We start from the raw sequence: 8,891 nt of genomic DNA on the forward strand, positions 1-8,891 counted from the left end.
AAAAAAAAAAAAAAAAAAAAAAAAAAAAAAACTTTAAAAATGAAGATGAAATAAATGAGAGAAAATACAAGATAATTATGTTACTTCTCCCTTATTAGATCCTACATTTGAATGATATGAATTCCAGAAAACAGTGGAGGACATGCAGTATATCATTGTGAAATTTCAGAACATAGGATAAAGAAAAAAAAAATTTATAAGCTTTCAGAGAGGAGAGAGAGAAAAATAAAACAAGCCACATATGAAGAATCAAGGATCAGATTTTTCACCACCACCAGATGCTAGAAAACAATTGAGCAATATCTTTCAAAATCCTGAGCAAATATATTTTCCCACTAGATTTCTATACCCATCTAAACTATCAATAAAGAAAGGCTCTAGACCAAAGAAAATTTGGGCTTTCAGGAGCTCACAAAAATTACATCTTATGTACCTTTTCCCAGGAAGCTAGCTAGTAGATAATGTGCTGCACAAAAATAAAAGCATAAAGACGTTGGATCCAAGAAGAAAGAAGTCAAAGAAATTCTCAACACTTTGGTGAAACGAATTCCCAGGAATAGAGTGTGAAGTAGGCCTAGAGTGGGGCAGATCAGAAGATGCTAGGAGAGAGTAATCCAAGTAAAGAAAACAAAAGAACACCCTGGTGTGTCTGAATACAGAGAGGAAATATTTGAGGTTATTAGGGGAAAATAGAGGCTGAATTAGTAACAAATAGAAAACTAAACAAAAAAGAGGAAAGCATTACTTTAGGAAAAATAAAATTGTGCAAGAAAGGAAAAGTAAAGATAGTATACTGTATCGTTCATATCTGTAGGTTCAATGCTATGAATAACATTGAAATTGTCATACTAATTTAAACACAGTATTAATCTAAACAGAAGTATGATATAATTATATTGAAGGGATCATGGGAAGGGGGTTTGTGTGAATGTGGGTAGTAGTAATGGTGGTGTGGTGGTCTGTGATAAAGGAATGGGAGATGATGAATAAGAGCTAAATCCTTATTTTCCCTATATGATACCTAAAATTGGAAATTCAGAAGGTAGGAAATACAAGGCTGTTATTTTTATATATGGAGGTAAATAACAAAGAAACAGCTAAAATAAATGAAAGTGGTTGCTATTGAAAAAGAGAAGAGGTGGTGGTCGAGGGTTGAATAGTAGGATTTTTTTTTGGAATAAGTCTAATATAATTGATTCTATAAATTACGTGAAAATCTAATTTTGAAGAAAATAAAAACAAAACTTGAAAATACAGAATTATGGTATACTTATTTTAAAAAAGCAAATGGGTAAATATGGAGTGAAGTTAAAGTGGGAGGACAGGACCTGTCCTTTTCACCCAGGAAATCACAGACTCAGATGGAACACTGTGAAGAAGAAATCTCAGAGCGTTTGAGGTGGTGGGGGAGGTAGCCCTATATGTGGCATAGTGTTCGTACCTACAGATTCCCACTGTCCAATTTAAATCTAAGTCAGTTCACATACATAATTTAATTTTTGGAAGCAGCATTAAAGTAAGTAAAAGGAAATAAGAAAATTAATTTTAGTATTGTATTTGATTTAACCCAATATATCCTAACTATGATCATCTCAACATCTGATAAGTATAAAAATTATAGGCCGGGCGCGGTGGCTCAAGCCTGTAATCCCAGCACTTTGGGAGGCCGAGACAGGCGGATCAGGAGGTCAGGAGATCGAGACCATCCTGGTGAACACGGTGAAACCCCGTCTCTACTAAAAAAAAAAAATACAAAAAACTAGCCGGGCAAGGTGATGGGCGCCTGTAATCCCAGCTACTCGGGAGGCTGAGGCAGGAGAATGGCATAAACCCGGGGGGTGGAGCTTGCAGTGAGCTGAGATCTGGCCACTGCACTCCAGCCTGGGTGACAGAGCGAGACTCAGTCTCAAAAAAAAAAAAAAAAAAAAAATTATTAACAAGATATTTTACATTATTTTCTTCATAGTAAGTGTTGGAACTCCACTGTTTTATACTTAGATACATCTCAATTCAAATGTTAAATTTTCATCAGAAATACCTGATCAATATTTAGGTTTTATAAAATTTACAATTGGAAAATGTAGATTCACCTATTCAAGTTGTTCCAAATGTACTTAAATATTTCCTAATAACTGAATCTTGTACCAAAACATTTTCCCTTAGTGTTTGCATTTTTATTTCTAAAACTGGTTCATGTTTTTCCTTCAAAGAATCAATTTGACTCTGAGGCAAAACCATACCAATTTTGAAACTACATCTGTCCAAGTTAAATAAATTAATTAACTGTTATATCAACTCAGTAATATTAACATTGATTTCAAGAGTATTGCATAAGTTGAAAAGGAATTCTAAATTTATCAATATAAACAGAGATGCTCACATTTTCTTGTAATTTTGCCCCAATTTACCTAACAGTTGATTACAATTAAAATATGCATCTCAATTCATGCTTTAAAATAATATGTAAAACATCACTAATTTGCTTTATGAAGAATTTCTATTTCAATATAAATTATTTTTGCTTTCTGTAGTACTTAAGTTTAGGTCATTCATGTGCAATCTGATATAGTTGAGAAACCATAAATCATGCAGCCATTTTTTTTTTACTTTAATTGTTCTTTCAGTTTCAAGAAAATCTTGAACTGGGGTTACTAGTATTGTAAATCTTTATAAAACTCTCCCACAACTCTTAAGCAGTCAACATTAGTACAGGGCACACAATCATCAAATATATCATTTTCTATTTCTTTCAGTAGTTCCATACAGTCGTGGTTTATAACATGTACATACTGAATGATTTTAACAGCTGTATCCAAGATACTTTTCATTAAAAAAAATTAGCACAAATATTTTCAGTGTGTGTCACACAATGGAGTGAAGCAATAATGGAAAATCAGTCTCTTGTTTTAAAATTCTGGTAAATCTAGATTTTGACCTAACATAGCTGGGCCATCATCTGTCTTGTTGATAAAACTAGTTTTTTTTTCTTATCTAGTTGAAACTCTTCTTTGACATATCTAAAATATTCAAAGCTATCTACACATTACATTGAGGTTGTTTTTTTTTCTTTAGGTCAGCAGACAACATTTCTAAGTAACATTTGGAAAGTGTTTTTAAACACAAATGCAACCAAATGTGTCCAGTATTAACTGTGGCACAGTCTCTTATTCTATACGGCATGTCTAAAGTAAAAAAAGGGCCTTCTCATTTTTCACATTTTGAATCAATTGATAATTGACATCCTGTTTAGTCTTACATTCTACAATCACTTGTTTGATGCTTTACTTTCAAATTTTCTTTTTTGTGAAATTTCTTTTAGTCTTTCCTCATAATTTTCTAATAAATTTCCATTACTGAAAATGATTTCTTTTCATCACCTCTCCATCTAAACATGTGGAGTTTAGTTTGGATTTTGGGGAAAAGAATCTCCAGCCATTTTATACCTGACCATTACAAGATTAGATCCTGTCAAAACTACTGCTTAAGACATGTTTGTTGGACGTTTAATAACTGATTGCAAGTGACTAATTTTTTTTTTTTTTTTTTTTTTTTTTTTTTTTTTTTTTGAGAGGGAGTCCTTGCTCTTGTTGCCCGGGCTGGAGTGCAGTGGCCGGATCTCAGCTCACTGCAAGCTCCGCCTCCCGGGTTTACGCCATTCTCCTGCCTCAGCCTCCCGAGTACTGGGACTAACAGGTGCCAGCCACCTCGCCCACTAAGTTTTTTCGTATTGTTTCAGTAGAGACGGGGTTTCCCGTGTTAGCCAGGATGGTCTTCGATCCTCCTGACCTCGTGAGGGCCGTCCCCGTCTCGCCTCCAAATTGGCTGGGATTACAGGCCTTGAGCCACCGCGCCCGGGCCCGTGACTAATTTCTTCAAGTCCTATTTTTACGTCTGTTGAGAGAAACTCTCTTATCAAAATTCAAGTGTGTGTTGCTTTAAACAGGCCTTTTTAATATTGTCCACGTTATGATCCTTTTTTTTTTTCTTTAACAGCTTTTTTTGTTTGGCTCTGTGGCAGCCAACTGCAATTGCCTACATGTTGTGAGATTTTGGAACACACCTTTCTTCGGCAGGTTCCTCTTTTATTCCTTTACTGTTCGGGTCTTGGGACTAGCTTTCCTGCATTGCCACTCATTCCATAATCCGTAGTACACCTTCATTTTAAATTTGAAAATTGCCCATACTTAATTTGTCAACTAGAAACAATAATTTAAATTATATTATAATTAAAATAAGTGATTTCCGATTTAATTATCAATTACAGTTTAACATAGAATTGCTATACTGGAAGCTGCCTGCATGAAATATCCCAAATGAATGCAATTATAATGTTTACATTAGTGCATAGAAGAAATCAATTTGAAGGGAGTCCAATGCTGTCCACTGACTGGATCGAAGTGATATGTTTGTGAATAAATACTAGAAACTAGAAACAAATGCTGGTGTCCATAACATGCACTACACATCATATTACGATGCTTACGCAATGCGATTGGGTAAGGTGAGAAATGCTGTCTTATCAAAAATAGAAAAAAAATAAAAAAAAATTGGGCTTTTATTGAAGAGGAAAAAAATTTTCACAATTCTTCAGTGGTTTAAATTTTTTTTTTTTTTTTTTTTTTTTTTTTTTTAGATTTTTTTGAGACGGCGTCTCGCTCTGTCGCCCGAGCTGGAGTGCAGTGGCCGGATCTCAGCTCACCGCAAACTCCGCCTCCTGGGTTCACGCCATTCTCCTGCCTCAGCCTCCCGAGTAGCTGGGACTACAGGCGCCCGCCACCTCGGCCGGCTAGTTTTTTGTATTTTTTTTTAGTAGAGATGGGGTTTCACCGTGTTCACCAGGATGGTCTCGATCTCCTGACCTCGTGATCTGCCCATCTCGGCCTCTCAAAGTGCTGGGATTACAGGCTTGAGCCACCGCGCCTGGCCTTCAGTGTTTAAATTTAATTAAAATTAAATACAATTAAAATTGTAATTCCTCAGCTGCGGTAGTCTCATTCAAGTGCTCCATAGCCACATGTGTCTAGTGGCCACTTCATTGGACACCACAACTTGGACTGTAGGAGAATGAGAACCGATTGTTAGGGTGCCAGGCGTTTTGTTAGATAGTTGATCTCAAAGAAAGGATCTCAATTATTCTTCAGAACAGTCCTGTCTATTGTTACCCACATTGTACATGAAAAACCGAGACTCAGTGAGATTTAGTGACTTGTCCAAGGCCATACAGTTAATTAGTGAAGCAGCTGGAATGCAGCTGTTAGTCTGAACCCAAAGCCCATGCTGTGTGTGCTGTGATGGTGTGGGGCCCCTTGCTTTGGTGTAATCATATACATAACTGAACCAGAAAACAGGATGCTTTTCCCTTATCTCTCTCACGCCTGGATCCCTTTCGAAATTCACAAGTCTCTAGTTGTTTTAACAATCTTGTATGAGTGAAAGTTGGAACAATCAACAAATATATATTGTCTCCTATGGGTCAGGCACTAACTCTAGTGAATAAGAAACAAGAGCCTCTGCCTTCATGCAGTTCACAGTCTTAAGCAAAAGGAACAGAAAATGACAAAAAAGACTGTCAGTGAGATTACTTCTCTCAGAAGTAAACGTTGTGAGTTTGTGAGTTTGCTTACAGTGATGCTTTTTTTTTTTGAGGGGGGGATGGAGTCTCGCTCTGTCGCCCATGCTGGAGAGCAGGGGTGCGATCTTGGCTCACTGCAAACTCTGCCTCCCAGGTTCACGCCATTCTCCTGCCTCAGCCTCCCGAGTAGCTGGGACTACGGGCCCCGGCTACCATGCCCGGCTAATCTTCTGTATTTTTAGTAGAGATGGGGTTTCACCGTGTTAGCCAGGATGGTCTCGATCTCCTGACCTCGTGATCTGTCCGCCTTGGCCTCCCAAAGTGCTGGGATTACAAGTGTGAGACACCGCACCCAGCCGCAGTGATGCTCTTTTTTTTTTTTTGAGATGGAGTTTCACTCTTGTTGCCCAGGCTGGAGTGCAATGGCGCAATCTCGGCTCACTGCAACCTCTGCCTCCCAGGTTCAAGCAATTCTCCTGTCTCAGCCTCCCGAGTAGCTGGGATTACAGGCGTGCACCACCATGCCCAGCCAATTTTGTATTTTTAGTAGAGACGGGGTTTATCCATGTTGAGGCTGATCTCAAACTCCTGATCTCAGGTGATCCGCCCGCCTCGGTCTCCCAAAGTGTTGGGATTACAGGCGTGAGCCACCGCGCCCAGCCCACAGTAATGCTCTTTATGGTGACACTGCTTTTTGTGATCTTAGGATGGGATAAAATCATCTCAGCATGCAGTAAGTCTGCCAAGCGTGGTTGTGCAAATAGGTCCTTAGTAGGTGCTTTTGCTATTGAACATGAAGTTATCACCTCCAATTTTGGGTAATTATTTTCATTCCTGTCCATTTGTCCATTATTATCCTTGGGGGGCTAACATGTTCTAGTCTCTAAGGAGAAATGGGCAACAGGTCAAAGGGACAAATGATAAAACTAGAAGGGCAATGTCAGGCTGGGCACAGTGGCTCACCCAGCATTTTGGGAGACCGAGGAGGGCAGATCGCCTGAGGTCGGGAGTTCGAGACCAGCCTGGCCAACATGGTGAAACCCCGTCTCTACTCACAATAGAAAAATTAGCCAGGCATGGTGGTAAGTGCCTGTAATTCCAGCTACTTAGGAGGCTGAGGCAGGAGAATCACTTGAACCTGGGAGGCGGAGGTTGCAACTGCATTCCGGCCTGGGTGACAAGAGCGAAACTCTGTCTGAAAAAAAAAAAAAAAAAAAAAAAGAAGGGCAATGTCCTCCAAGATAAAGAACGTCAGATGGATTAGGAGACTTATTGTTTCATAATAAGGGAAACACATTCAGAGCACCCCATACTAAGGTACTGATGTGATCAGTAAAACTATGATCTGTAAAAGCAACGTTTCGGACCTATGGTTTCTTTTCAGGCTACTGCAAATGCTACACGAAGTTTCCTTTGGGTGGTGCAACCAGCTCTATAAAACTCTACCACCTGTGGTTTAGGATGCAGCTGAGGAGCACCAGGGCGGCTGGATCTTCCAGGGTAGAGATTTATGCATACGAAAGTGTTTGTTTGTTTGTTTGTTTCCCCTGAGTAAAGCCTCAGGGGAGATAACCCTTGCAGAATATTTCAGAGTTCAACCAGATCATCGAACAGATGGGGAAACCTAAAGTTCAGAGAGTTTAAGTGATTAATCTAAAGCCACACAGCATATTCATTCAGTGAGACTAGGACGTCTACATTTTCTTTCCAGCTAATGAGTTGTGGGTGAGGAGAGGAGATGGGAGGGAGAATCAGAAGAAGCTAGAAACTGTGTGGAAAGCTCAGTAAGGCTAGGGTTTAAAGTCTGCTCCTGTATTTTCCACTCTGATGTTAGGCAGGTTTCTTCATTCTGCTGAGCTTCAGAATCTCAGCTGTGAAATGGGGATGACATAAACTTCCTAAGGTTTTGGTAAAGACTTGATGAAGTGACGGGCTTATGTGCAAACACCTTGACCTCTTCAAGGTGAGAACTTTCCTTTACTCACTATCTGCAAAGTAGGACTTCCTTTTGTTGGGCTTCAAACCATCTATTTCAAACTTCGAGCTCTCCAGGCTCCAGTATTAAGTTTTCTGGATGGGTAGATCAAATTCTACTGCCCTCCATCTGCCAGCCCCAACCTCCCCAGTGATTCTTTGTGTACCAAGATGTCCCCAGTTCTCCCCAGCATCCTGTTTCTGTGATCATACCCTGTACCCATCTCTCCTTTGTCACCTCTCAGAATCTTGCCCATCCTAGCTGGAGCTCCACCTAACAATTAAAAGCCTTTACAAGTATTTGGAGAGTGTGACAGGCTTTAAAGTGCTTTCACAGACACTCTCCTCTTTGACCCTCACAACAGCTCTGTGGGGGAGTCAGGGCAGCTGTTATCATCCAAATTTTACCACTAAAGATGCTGAAGCCATAGGGGCTAAATGACTTGCCCAAGGCCACAAGCTGGAAAACCCCAGGCTTTGAGGTCAGAAAGTCCTATGTTCAAATCTCAGCTTTGCCACTTGCTAGCATTGCGGCCTCAGGTAAGTTTTAGAGCTTTCCTGAGCCTCAGTTCCTCCATCTATAAAATGGAGATATTTGTTGTGTATCTGCAAGGTTGCATATTCTGAATATGCAGTACTTTGTAGACAGCAAGTATTCAGCAAGCCAGACCAGAATCCAGTGCATCTTGCCATTTCTCTACACTATTCCTCAACACCACTCCAACTATTATATTAATAAGGAAGGGCTTCCATTTCTGAACTTAGGGAGCATTCATTGTCTTTATCAGGAGTCTTTGATTTCATGCCTCAGGAACTAACTCTGGCTGACAAACAGCAAATAGGATTTTGCCAAGATACTGTTAAGATCACAAAAGAGAAGAGCTGAAAAATCGCTTTTTGGGAAGGAACCATGGCAGCCCCAGGAATCCCAGCAGCTCCTTGGGGGCGGCCATTGGGTGACAGTGCCAACTGTCTTCCCTAACCTTGTCTGTCTCTTTCCACTCAAGATCCAAGTTTACAGAAGATCTGATTGAGCTAGCCTGGGCCAGGTGCCCACCATGTGGGCAGATGGGCGGGGGTGGTTGGCAGCCCACTGGAACGATATGGAATGGAGGAAAGGCAATTCTACAACGCAGAAATGCTCTCCAATAAATGGAGTTCATTACTTAGTGCTCATGTAACTCTGTGTGGCTGTTTGTATTTGCTTGTGCTTCTGTCTTATCATATCCTGGAAGGTCAGGGTGAGAGCAAGGGAAGGACACCTCTGTCTTATGCTTAGATTTAATATGGAAGCCCAGAGACAAACCCACTGTCTTGCCCATAATTGGTGCTCGATAAATATCAG

This window comes from Rhinopithecus bieti, unplaced genomic scaffold (genome assembly GCF_001698545.2).
Source record: "Rhinopithecus bieti isolate Rb0 unplaced genomic scaffold, ASM169854v2 scaffold_947, whole genome shotgun sequence".
NCBI lineage: Eukaryota > Metazoa > Chordata > Mammalia > Primates > Cercopithecidae > Rhinopithecus > Rhinopithecus bieti.